The following is a 14265-nucleotide window of genomic DNA, read 5'->3' as shown; positions in this document are numbered from 1 at the left end:
AAAAAAAAAAAGAGGTCTTGCATGCCACAAGGACAGAGAAAGAGTTTAGTCTAGACTTGTGGGATCGGGAAGAACAGGTGAAAAAATCAGGGGCTCCTCACCTAGTGCCATGAACTTGGATTAAGAAAAATATTACATTTTTATTTTCAATGATTAACTAAAACTTAACATTTCCTTCTGTAATGACCATAGGCAACAAACCACAGTAGCATTAGCAGAATCTGTCATCTCAGAATAGAAATTACAGATATTTTCATACCACATCACAACTACAGGAAATATGTCTAAACATTCTTTAAGCTAATTGTCATGTTGAAATTAAAGAGGTTATTTGTCCCACCACTACATGTTGTCACCTAAAACATTAATAAGATGCAGATATATCAAATTTTATTTCCTCTAATATTTTGATAGGTTTATTTCAATAGGACCTGTTCCCTTTGCTTAGTTTTTTTTTTTTTTTTTTAATTTTATGCATTTAGAACACTACACTGAGAAGGATTCATCATCATGACCAGATGTCACATGGGTCTGTGGTGCCAAAAGAGGAAGATCCCTTGAGAGCAGTAGGTAGATGTTTGAGGGACCGGGGAACCCATGGGATTGGAAGTGGAGGTGAGGAGAGAGAGGTTGCCTGTTTATCAGAAACAAATAAATGGTATTCCTGTCAGAGGGAACAGAGTATGCAATGCCAGAGCGGTGAGCACAGAGAGAGACAAATGTCCTGAGTCTCTGGATCCTGCCAGAGAGGAAGAGCATGGAGGGAAGCAATGTGATTAAGAGACACAAGACAAGCAGGTCCTCTAAGCTCTGAAGAGGCATGTGGGGGAATGTAAATTTCATCTTAAGACAATAGGTGAGGAATAAAAGTTTTGAAGCAAAATTTTCAATATTATTTATTCCTCAATTTTTTTTTAAAAATGCTCTTTCCAAATAACTTTTTTTTTTCTCAATCTTATTTCTTCAATATTTGAAATAATCCTATGGTGTAGAGTCACACATTTTCTTATACTACATACAGATGGACAGAGATAACACAACATTTGAAGTGATATTTTTTTTACAATTGGTTTGATCTTTCTTATGTACAAATGTCAACTTAAACTTGATATAAATGTCATATCTCCTTTTTCTTTAGTTTTACAACTGCTCCTATTTGGCCATTCTGTGTTCTATCTCCCCCTCTTCTCCTCCCCACAGAGGAGAGCTCCTGTGTCCCATTTTGACATGAGGACATGTGTGTGTGTGTTGGCAGGGGAGAGTCCTCTGTTGATGCCTGGGTATCCATGGGCTACTATGGCCATAAGGTCTTGTATCTATCTTTTCATTGCTTGCCTGGCTAGCATTACTGTGATAGTTACTGCTCCTGACTGTGCTCTGTGCTTTCTGTTCTTAGTCAAAGAATGATGTTGCCTGCTGCTGACTTAGGTCTTTTTGGCTTTTGCTGGCAACCTTCCCACAGATGCCTGACCATGACTCCTGCCCAGTCACAGGCAGGCAGTCAATCCTGAAACTCTCGGCTACAGAGGTTTCTATTCCTACACTGTGATGTTCCTCCTCTCTATCTGTCATCAGCAATGGCTTCCACTTCATAATGAGACAAGCAGGAAATTGCAGCTGTTACTGCATCATGCTTGCACACACACGCACTCACGCACGCACGCAGAGCAGGTCACATTGTTAACATTGTGCATCTCCCTGTTGTTTGGATATCCTGAGAGGCAGTGTATTCCCAAAATCCCAAACAGGAAAAGAGTCTAGTCTCCCAACGAGTGAGAGCAGAGGGCCCCAAACATATTTGTATCTAGTCCTTGATGGAGATTCCTGCACCTGTTTTCTTTCCCTTAACTGATTTGAGAAAAGCACCCTACAAGATTTGAGACAGGAATTTAAAGGCACTGCACGACTCTGACCTGCTGCTTTCTTTCCTCATTGGTTCCCTTCTTTTTCCTTCAATCCACACAGGCAGAAGTACTGGGATGTTCCCATCCTATTCCTTTCTGGCTGGCACTTCCCCTGTCATACCCTCCTTCCTACCAGCATGCTAAAGTGCAAAGCTTAACCTAACTAGTGAAACAAAGTATGACTTAGGTAAACCAGACATGACCTCAATACAGAATTTTAAGACACCTTGGGAATAAGGACATTGGAGGATGAAAGCCCGTTCATTAATATCCTATAAATAATACTCCCAGATCATCATTTTTCCTTGAAAATCATTTCTTTCACACAGAATGACCTTAGATTCCCAACGAGTCTAATCTCCCAATGAGTGAGAGCAGGGAGCCTCAAACATCTTTGTGTCTTGTCCTGGATGGAGATTCCTGTTCAAGCCACTGGCTCAATGTTCTAAACTTTGCGGAGATAGAATTTAAGCCATCAGACTTGTACACTTTTACACCAACACCCTTTGCCAAAGCCATAGCCTCGTTATTAAAAAGTCTCTCTCCCATCACCTCTCCCCTCGTGCCTCTCTTTTTCCCCTCCTCTTTTTCTCTATTTCCCTTTTCTTTTCCCCCAAAACCCCCAGTTAGTCCTTTCCCTGACCCCTAGTCCTTGTCCACACAGAAAACCTGGTTCTAGAGAACAGTACTCAAACAGCCTCCTACTAAAATGCATTACATGTGGTAATGCGAAAAATTATTACAACAATTATTCTATTTAAAATATGACTCCTATTCACTGCTTTCGTTTCCCTGTCTTTGTGCTTCAGGCTAGATAGTACTCAGATTTCTGCAAGGCCAGGTGCTTTCTCACCAATTATCTGAAAGGCCTAGAGAATGGTACTTACATCAAAGCCAGTCCTAATGACAAAGGACACCTGGCCACAGCAAACACAAGCATCTCTCAGCTCCTCGCTCCATTTGGCAAAAAGCTATTTCCATCTCAGTCACAACATAACAAAGGACTAATTGATGGGAGCATTTTTTCCATCTTTCAAAAAATAAATTGAGCCAACCCCACGAGCTCATCTAGAGGAATTAATTAGGGAAAAGGAAATCTCCAAAGCCATCCTTAAATTGACATTGAACAAAGCCCAGGGAACAGATGGCTTTTCATGTGAATTCTTTTAAAACCTTTAGCACTCTGCTAATTCCCCTATAGGAATGAAAAAAAAATTGCCAAATGAATTTGAGCAAACCATTTCACCAGGTGTTCAGTTCCCCTAAGATTCTTTTTGCACTAAGAAAAAAAAGGAAAAAACAACAGGTATCCTCTCTACTGATATTACTGTAATTTCATTGGCACATATGAGTTCTTCCCCCAGGGCTCATTCTAAACTTCCCCTGCATATCTGACTACCAAGCTGAGGGAATGATTCTCTTAATTGGTGCAGCTGATCATGCACAACTGCTGAGAGCTGTGTCAACTCACACAAAGTCGAGAATGAGGTCATTGTTTAAGCAAAATAAAAAAAAAATAGAAAACAATTTTTGTCATTTTGTTTCAGATATCTGGAGATTTCTGGGGCCAGGGCTGGAGGGTAGATTTTATTATTCCAATAGTTGAGTAGATTTTTTTCCCATGCAAATTTGACATGTAGAAACATTGTGAATAAGAGCGACATTGCCTCTCATTTGCATAATTAATAAGAAGCTGTCCTATTAAAAGCTCCAGAAGGATGAATTGCTGGAATTTATACTTTATCTATTCAAAGGATGTCTAAATATGATCTTCCATGATAACATGTTAGAAATTTTTTCAACAATTTTTCTCTTTTTAAAATTTGACAGATAAAATTGTATATATCTACAAGGTTCAACAGGATGTTTTAAAATGCATGTACATTGTAGAATAGCTAAATTAAGCTGATTAGTATGCACATTACTATACATAGTTCTTGTAATAAACATATTTAAAATCTACTCTCTTAGCATTTTTCAAGAATATAATACATTGTGATGAACTATAGCCTTCGTGTTATAGAAGAGAGCTCTTAAATATATTCTTATTTAACTGAAGTTTTGTAACCTTTTACCAACATGTCTCCATTACCATCCTCTAGCACCCAAGTCCCTGGAAACCTCATTCCACTCTCCGCTTCTATGAGATCAACATTTTTAGACTCCACATGGGAGTGAGATCATGTGGTATTCGTCACACATGGCTTATTTTATATAATGTCCTCTAGGTTCACCCATGTTGTCACAAATGACAGGACTTCCTTCTCTTTTATAATTGAATTGTATTCCATTGCGTATATATACTGCATTGCCTTCATCCAGTCATCTGTTGATAGACACTTAGGCTGATTCCACGTTTTGGCTATTGTGAATAGTGCTGCAATAAACATGGGAGTGCAGATGTCTCTTGGACGTACCAATATCCTTTCCTTTGGATGTGTATCAAGTAGTGAGGTGGCTGGCTCTTGTGACAATTTTGTTTTTAATCTTTTTGGGAATCTCCATACTGTTTTCTATAATGGCTGTACTAACTTACATTCCCACCAACAGTGTACAAGGGTTTTCTTTTCTCACCTCTTGCCAACACTTGTTATTTTTTGTTGTTTTCTTTTGGAGACACAGTCTTGCTCTGTTGCCTAGGCTAGAGTGCAGTCTTCCAGTCATGGCTCAAGCAATCCTCCAACCTCAACCTCCAGAGTAGCCAGGACTACAGTAGAATGGGGTCTCACTATGTTGCTCGGGCAGCCGGACTCTAACAACAGGGCTCAAGTGATCCTCCCAATAAACAAATAAGTAAATAAATTAATAAATATTTTATTTTTTATTTATTTATTTTTCCTCCCACCTCAGCCTCCCGAAGTGCCAAGATCATAGGTGTGAGCCACCATGCCCATCCCTTTGTCTTATTGATGATAGCCATTCTGACAGGCGTGAGATGATATTCTGTTGTGGTTTTAATTGGCATTTCCCTGATAATTAATGATATTGAGCACTGTTAATATACTTTAAAACAGTTTTTCATTTATGATTCACTTTTTGTACATTTTAAACTGAATAATTTTATTTGGGATTCTGATATTTCACTAAAAAACTTAAACATTCTGGTATACGATCCTTTATTTTATATGATTTCCTTCAAACATAGTTTGTACACATAGCCTGAAACCATGCAATCAGGAATGGCCTAAGGGGCCAAGGAGACTCTAAGATAACACGTTTCACTTACGTAAATTCTGATACATGAATTAAAACATGCACTGAGGGCTGAGCACGATGGCTCACACCTGTAATTCCAGCACCTTGGGAGGTCAAGGTGGGAGATTTGATTGAAGCCAGGAGTTCAAGACAACCTGAGCAATATAGCAAGACCTCATCTTTACCAAAAAATGAAGGAAATTAGGCAGGCATGGTGGCATGTTCCTATGGCCCTACCTTCTCAGGAGGCTGAGGCTGGAAGATAACTTGAGTCTGGAAGGTTGAAACTGCAGTGAGCCATGATTGTGTCACTGCTCTCAAGCCTGGGCCACAGAGTGAGACTTTGTCTCAAATTGATAAATAAATAATAAAAATTAAAAACCAAAAAAATCATGCTCTGAGTAATTCTGGGGTGGGGGTGATGAAGGAAAATTAAGCCCCTAAAGGAAAGCCTCTAAATTCATCAGCAAAATGGAAAAGGGTATTTTGGTTTCCAACGTTTAGTCTCAACCCCAAACCATTCCATGAGCTGACTCAAACACTCAACCCTATATTGATGACAGCTCACTGGTCATTGTCTCTTCACCTGCCAGCCACCTGCCCATCAGAGCTCCTATGACAGCCTTTGTCTCTGTGGCACACAACCTGGTACACAACCTTCCCAATCAACTCTACTCTAGACGAAGCTCTGACCATAAAGGTGTTCACTTTTATCATGACAGACCTATGGCAATTTTAGAGCCAGGAGTCTTTTGTTCTAAAAGTAAGGCTATTACCTGAAACTTCTGGAAGCAAAAGTTATGGTAAAATCAAATAAATGGATACAGTTACACATACACACATATACATCCAACCTATTGATTATATTTACTTCTTTATTCAATAAACAGTCATCCCTTTGCCAGAAGTTAGGGAAAAATTAGTGAGTAAAATAGAAATGATCTATGGCCTCTTAAGAATTCTCTGCTGCTCTGGGAGAGACAGTCAAATATCTCCACATGTATATAATTATGAACTATAATAATTTCTATGTGGATTAAAGGATAAGACAGCATATAAAAGTGGAAACAAGTGTAGGCTGGAATGTCGAGAAAAACGTCCGTGAAAAATAAATTTTCAGACTGATATCTGAAAAAATGAGTTGCCATTAACTGTTGTGAAAGTGATACAGGCTAGAACTGAAACCAATGCGGGTAAACGGTGTGGGCAATGGCTCTGAGAAAGGATCAAGGAGAATATCCTGGAGGAATTGAAATAAATTTATAGGACTGAAAGGAATTCAGCAAAGGTGAAGAATGACCCTGGAGATGTTTAAGCCTGAAGGACTTTAAGAGACAGTAGAAGTCTCTTGTTTTTGTTTGGGTTCCTCAGAAGCAGACCCTGAGACAAAGGTTCCGGTTGGAGGTGATCCCAGGAACCACCAGAGAGATGTGACAGAGAAAGAAAGATCAAGAATGGGTTTTCAAGCAAGTCACCACTGTGGGCACCTGAGCTTCCTCCTGACAGGGAATGGGGATCCGTTGTAGGACACGCACCTTGGAAGTATCTCACCCAAGGGACAAAGCAGTGGTGTCTGTACTCATTGTTTTGCATTACTCTTGGATTGAAGGGTGCTATGCAGGGGAGGGTGAGACATTAATTTCCCAGCACCCCATAACAGCATGCCTATAGTTGAGCAGACTATGCTCAGAGCTCACCAAAGAAAACCCTCAGACAGTGGGAAACTGGGCCATTGAGCATCACAGAGTTGAGGCTGAGAGACCTGGAAAGGCCACTCATGTTTTCAGCTACATCACACCAAGTCCACTCTTGTGTTCTCCTTCCTGTTTACAGAGCAGCATGAGTAACATCAGAAAGTAGCAGAATTTATATTTCCATTGTTATTATATTCTTCACACCCTTCTACATTTATGTAAGGGTACTGCACTTTACTTGTGCGAGTACTAAAGTCTCAACTAACCTCTCTGGAGTAGGTAGGGGTTGTCACTCCCATTTCACACACTGGAAAATTGGAAATTACTGAGGCAGGACAGACTGCTCAAGGCCATATATCTAAAGGATAAGCACCTGTGATTCAAGTCCAAGACATTAGTTTCCACAGTCATTTTTATACCCACCGTACCATGGTGATGCAAGTGGCATGTGACAAGAGAGTCTACAAGTTTGATTAAACCTTAACCATATAATTGACTTTAGGATCCCTAAACAAAGGGGTCCCCATTATTTAGTATTCCTAATTCTAAAATGTATCAGAATGCATTTTGAATAACAAAACGTAAGAATAGAATAAAAATAAAAGGTATACCTTTCCTCTCTATTACATCAATATTTAAAAGATTTTAAGTAATGAGCAAACATATTAATTATGGAAAACAATGGAAGATAAAGGAGTCTGATATGGTTGAATTTAACAGCATCAGAAAGTGGAGGACAAGTGCATAAAGCAGCTCTCTCAGCATGAAGATAAATGTCACAGGGCAGGTCTTCCTATATTTCTATTAGACCTAAGCTTCTAGTTCTTCAGCTTTATAGGTGAGAGTAAACGAAACTGAACTGGGAGAGAAGCACGGCTTTCTGAAATTCTATCTATATATGAAAAGGTTCACTGATTCTCCTCAATTTCTGAAACACATGTTTGGACGGCAGAGAAACTAATTTCTCATGTGCAGGTATTGCAGGTCAAATGTCAGCTTCGGGGACAGAGGTTGTGTTTTATAGACGCATACTTTAATGTGATTCTCATACTCTGGTTTATTATTTGCCTCTTCAAATTGAATATTTCCACTCTGTTGGCCAGAGCGCTGGTCTTACTGTTGATTATGTGTCAAGTCTTGAACATCACCCCACATTGTCTGAAAAACGAGCCCTTCCATGGCTTTGCTCTGTGCAATGAGATGAGAATGTAAAGAATAACCGGGTCTGAGAATGTCCACTATTAAAAAAGGAAGAGAACCCTATAAGTAAGAAAGCAGATTTTTCTGAGGACTTATTTTCTGAGGGAATTTCTGCTGACTTTGCAGCCCAGCGCCATAGTTCCCAATACGCTTAGCTCCGTTTTCTGCAATGCACCATTCCTAGATCTTTGTTGTCTCAGAAGGGTGGGAAAGTATTTCTTTTTCTCAATATGACAAAATATTTCTTTCAAAGGAGACATTGCAATAATAAGGATTATTGCAGGTTCTTACAAGAGAAATGTTTGCAGTTGGGGTAATATTTTTTACCATGCTTTGTTTGCATTTACACTAAATTGTGTAGCACAATCTATTTCCAGTTTTCTCTCCCCCTGGCAGTTAAAACTAATGTCAAAGTAGTGGGAGGAATCTCGTTCCTCTGATAAATTTCAAAAGCCTAACAGCTATACCCATATTAGAAATTCTAATTCATTTTTAAATAGTTTTACTTTCATTTCAAGAAAGCTCAGGCATGTGATAAAATGCCCACTAATAATGGAATCTAAATTTCTCTATCAAACTCACATTAAGAATGTTACACTTGAATATTGGACCTATGAGAAATGCAGATAAACAATTCCATATTGGAATTTGCAGGCTACTTAATTTGAATTTATCAACAGTTCATTTATTTATCTTGTTAAATATAAAACAATTCCTTCTAGCAGTTCCCTTTCCTACTGTGCCTTTGATGTATTTGAGAATATTAAATGAAAGCATATTTTATTTATTTTATTTTATTTTGAGACAGAGTCTCGCTCTGTTGCTCAGGCTGGAGTGCAGTGGTGTGATCTTGGCTCACTGCAACCTCCACCTCTTGGATTCAAGCAATTCTCCTGCCTTAGCCTTCCATGTAGCTGGGATTACAGGCACCTGCCACAACCCTGGGCTAAGTTTTTGTATTTTTGGTAGAGACGGGGTTTTGCCATTTTGGCCAGGCTTGTCTCGAACACCTGATCTCAGGTGATCCACTCGCCTCGACGTCCCATAGTGTTGGAATTACAGACATGAGCCAACCCACCCTGCCAGGATATTTATTTTAACTTGTCCCAAATCAGCTATACATTCTGACTTCATATTTGTTTTTTTCAAAGTTTGTCATAGACATAATGTTTGAGGGTAGTTTCATTTGATTCTGACTGAATACATATCAGTTCCATTTAGTTAAATGAAATTAGAGAACTGACATGGGGATGATGCCAAAAATGTATTTAACAGATTATCTCCAGAGATGTTACTTGATCTCAGGTTCTTGTCCTACAAAAGACTAAAAAGTTCTGTGAAGATATTATGTCCTAAGTCCTTGCTATCAATTGCAATAGAGGAACTCCTCAGTGGTCCTCGGCGTTCTACTTTTTCCTCTCCATACTCTTGTCCATGCCATGTGTCATAAATGTAGATACTACAGATAAGAAAACAAAGATGACAAACACTCTCATTTTCAAAATAAATAATACTGCCTGCCATATTTCAACTGTCCTTTTACCTGTTTTTTTTTTTTTTTTTTTTTTTTTTTTTTTTTTTTTTTGTGGGCAGATCATTTTACAAAAAACAAAAACAACAAAAAAATAATTACCATTCTAGACATCCATAGATATTTTGTGGTTTTGCCACTGGCCACAAACCACATTTAAACAAAAGTCTTGCGACTTTTACTGTCACTGATTTGGCGAGACGTTTAGCAAACAGATTGTTTCAGAACATTGACGTCAGTAAAGTATGGTGCGCTGGATGATGAGATTTTTCTGTTATAAAGAGTACTCAACATATTGCTCACTCATCAGTCAGAGTCAGTAAACATTTTTACTTCTCTTAGAGACAAAAGGACATGTGAGCAACTTTTTTAAATCAGAATTTTCAGTATGATTCTGGGCACTAACATTTTTTGTTCATTGAAGATTTTAAGAAGAGGATATAAAAAAAAAAGAAGAAGAGGATATAAATTATTTTTATTTTGAAAGATATAAAACTCAAGCCTGTCTAAATGACTTCAAATTGTTTACTGAAAGAAAATTGTTTGTAGAATTAAATTATTTTTCATTGAGCCAACTGTTATACGATACCTAGAAATTTGTTTTCACATCTCTCATTTAATCTTGAAGTCCACTTTTTGTAGATGTGTTATTACTTCCATTTTACAAATAAGGAAACTAAATGCCATATAAGGATATTATATGTTAGAATAGTGGTTTTTCACAGTTATCTGCATATTAGAATCACTTGGAGAGCTTCAGAATATTGATGCCTTCATCCTAGCCCCACACATTATGGTTTATTTGATCTAGAATGTAACGTGTGCTTTGCAATTTTTAAGAGATTCCTAACTGGCTCCAATAAATTTGGATAACGCTTGGTCACAAGCAGGAATCATATACTCTTTTATGTGGAAGTTCTTAGAAGTTATTTATGTTCTTCATTTCATTAAATGTAATCAAGGATATTAATCAGAACAGTCTAAAAATTGAGGATACAGGACTAGTATTCTCAGTATCACACTTTCACAAGAGAGATTCTTTTCCTTCTGGCTTAGTGGACACCTGAATGCCTAGTACATAATTTTGTATTATATATGGTGACAATAATGTCTAAATTTGATGAATACTTCTTCTGTGCCAGGCTTGACTTTACCTGTGACTTTGCATGTGTCCATAATGCTGTAAGAGAATCTATTTACTCCTTTTGGATATGGGGAACCTGAGACACAGGCTGATGTTGTAGTTTGCTAACGGCCCCAGAGCTACTAGAGTGGCGAAGACAAGATTCAGACCTAATCTGCCAGAATGTCTGGCCCATATTCTGGATCACCACACTGTCTAATATGACTTAAATACTTGTAGATGATAATGACAAAACAGTTTCAAGGAGGAGTGTGCGCCATAGCTAATAGTCAAGTGTTCTTGTAAAATCAATCACTGAGTCTATTCTGACTTAAATTTCTTTTCCAAGGCCTCTGGCTTTCCTTCATTCTAGCTCAGAAACAGTAACTGGGTGCCTGATCCTGCTTCTTTCCCCCTTTCTCAAAATCCATTACTATGTTCCCATTGACTGTTCATTAATTTAACAATGAAAGAAAAAAATAGAAGCCAATTCATGGAAGCTACTGTTATTTGAGATTTCTGTCACACACAACCAAGGTACTCTTAAAATTATACACAGAAGACAGAATTAAATATAAACAAGGCTCAGTCAATAAAAGTCACAAATATTTCATGAACAACTTTGGGAAAAACACCCACGTGTCCATAAGCAAAGCAGCTGAGTAGAAAGCAATAGGTCTCCTGCAAACTTCCCCACAGCACACTGAACTTCAAGAGCTTTTCCACCATATTTCATGGCCTATTAAATCATAAAAAAGTGTTTTAAAAAACTATACAGAAAATATAGATATATTTTCCTCTTTGGAATTATGTATGTACATGTGTGAATGACTCGAATAGTCTCTAACAGAATGGACTTCAAATCACTTATTGTACTACCACATACTACACACTCCATAATCCTGTGTGTGCAGAAAATTCAATGATATGTGAAAAAATACAGCAGTTTAATATAAAAGCTAAACATTAGTTCAAGGACCTAAAAATACCAGACAGTAATAAAAACTAACCTACAATTAGATGATGATTTATTTTGTATTACTTTGAACACCAAGATAATATTCTATTAATAAAAGCCTCCATGCAGAATAAAGTGAGAGCTATTGAGATACCATCAGACTTTTCTTCCACAGCACTGTATAAAATGGGGCATTAGAGAAGTATTTTCAGAGCTTCAGGACAAAAGTTCATGACCCAAGATTTCTAACCTCAGCCAAATCAACATTCATTAGTGAGAGCAGAACCTTCTCAGACACAGAATGACTCAGGAGGCCAGGAAGCCTGCTACCCATTTATCTGTCTTGAAAAGATTACTCAAGGAAGTGCTTCATTCAACCAATAAATGAATCAAAACCAATAAATTAACTCAATTTGAGGGTAAGTGTGGTTCAAAGGAAAAGGCAATGAGTAATGAACTCAACACAGAGTTGGTGTCTGAGTAATTGTTATAAACATAGTTATGAAACCTGACAAATGTTGAAAACTAATTCGTGGATGGAAAAGAACATATTGTTGAAAACAAATTAACAGTAATACCCAGTTTTATTTCACTAAAAGAAAAGTAGTAACAGGACTGAGGAAGAGGGAAGAAATGAAAGTATTCTAAACTTCTTGTTCTGACATAGTAAATGAATTATATTTTATCAATAATGTTTATTGATTTATTTATCCTTTTGGCAAATAGTTGTTTAGCATTTTCCTATGCAAAGACCTGGCTCAAAGTTGATGTGGCAGCAATTAACAAGCAAGAATGGCAGCCTACTCATAGTACATACAATTTAATTAACAACATAGTTTGTTTTTAATGTGAAAATAAAGAGGGTAAAGATAGTATATATAACTTAAAATCACTATAGGCAGTAAAGGGTTAAGAAAATTTAAGCAATATTTCAAAAAATAGAACTAAAGATCAGATGGGAAACAAGGAAGCAATAAATGCAAAAATCATAAAATAAAGTTCATGAGAAATCTCAGTAAACTTGTATAGATTTAACATTTAAAAGAAAGTGATTTCTAGAGTACATTAAACTGTTTTTAGATTTAAACAGGAGACACTAATAAAATGTGATGACAATATTTTCAGCAAAATAGATGAATGGGCAAACTGTGACAGGAAACTGTAGGCAAATAAAAAACAAAGGCAGAGAAAATAAATACAAGAAAAAGTAGAATTCTAGGCAAAATTATTAAATTTAAAAAAGAGAAACATTTTACATTGATATAGTTCATAGTGAAGAAGTAATTAACTGTCAGGCATCAGATAACATTCAAAATATATATAAAACACAAATAGTTACACTTAAGCAAATCAAAACTATACCTACATATAATTAAAATAAGTTGACATTGCTGTGTCTTAATGATAGCTATAACCGACAAAAATTATGTTTAAAACATCATATAAAGAAGGCAGCAAATCACACTGCCATGTGTGTTCCTATGCAACAATTTTGCATGTTCTTCACATGCACCCCAAAACCTAAAATGCAATAAAATAAATAAATGGGAAAAAAAAAACATCATATAAAGTTAATGAATTTTAAAAATGAGCTGATTAGGTAGCTGCATACACACATCATACACATATTCATGGAACATATATAAAAACCAATTCTACTGTAGTTTAAAAAAATTCTTATTGTATGCAAAAGCGTAGAACTTAGCCACGTACTTTGATCATACCGAAATAAAACTAGAACTTAAAAAGAGAAGAATGACACTTAAGATTCAAACTACTCAGAATGCTATCAAATAGATCTCCTAAGTAACTATTTGGCCAAATTTTAAAAAGTCGGAGCCAAAGCTGTAGAGAATTTAGAAAATAATGATGATAATTGTTAAGAAATATATGCACAAATTTATGGAAGATTTTGTAAACGTATACTCAATGGAAGATATTTTAATAATATTAAAATAATCTAAGCATTTGATGCAAAGAGTTAGAAAAATAAAAATTCAATATACTGAAATGTAGTATACTTATAATCTTTAAAAATAATTGTCTTTTTAAATATTATAACTTTATCCTTTGTATATCATCAGCCAAAGAATTGCCCATTTCAATAGTGACTTAACAGAAGAGCAGAAAAGCAAACAGCACATGTTCTCACTCATAAGTGGGAGTTGAACAATGAGTACACATGGACACAAGGAGGGGAACATCATACACTGAGGCCTGTCAGGTATAGGAGCTAGGGGAGGGATAGCATTAAAAGAAATACCTAATGTAGATGATGAGTTGATGGGTGCAGTAAACCATCATGGTGCTTATATACCTATGTAACTGTGTGTTCTGCACATGTATCCCGGAACTTAAAGTATAATGAAACAAAATAAAAACAGAAAAAAAGTGATTATTTCTCAGGTCGGTTTCAGGGAAATAGTTTTTCCTTTCCTCAAATTTGTTGGTTTATGATTTAAAATTTTTTTTTCTTTTCAAATCGTATGTGCAATTTACAGCTTACTTAGTTTACACCCATTATCCTCAGATTAATCATCTATTTTACACTATGTTTAATTTTTAAACCAATCTCCAATGGATGTAGTGGCATGAGAGTGCTCTGCTAGTAAATGTTTAGCAGCCAGAAAGCTGTGTGTTAGGGGTGAGGAGGTGTGTGT

This window comes from Cebus imitator, unplaced genomic scaffold, assembly GCF_001604975.1.
Source record: "Cebus imitator isolate Cc_AM_T3 unplaced genomic scaffold, Cebus_imitator-1.0 Scaffold31, whole genome shotgun sequence".
Lineage (NCBI taxonomy): Eukaryota > Metazoa > Chordata > Mammalia > Primates > Cebidae > Cebus > Cebus imitator.
This window is presented reverse-complemented; position numbering follows the sequence as displayed.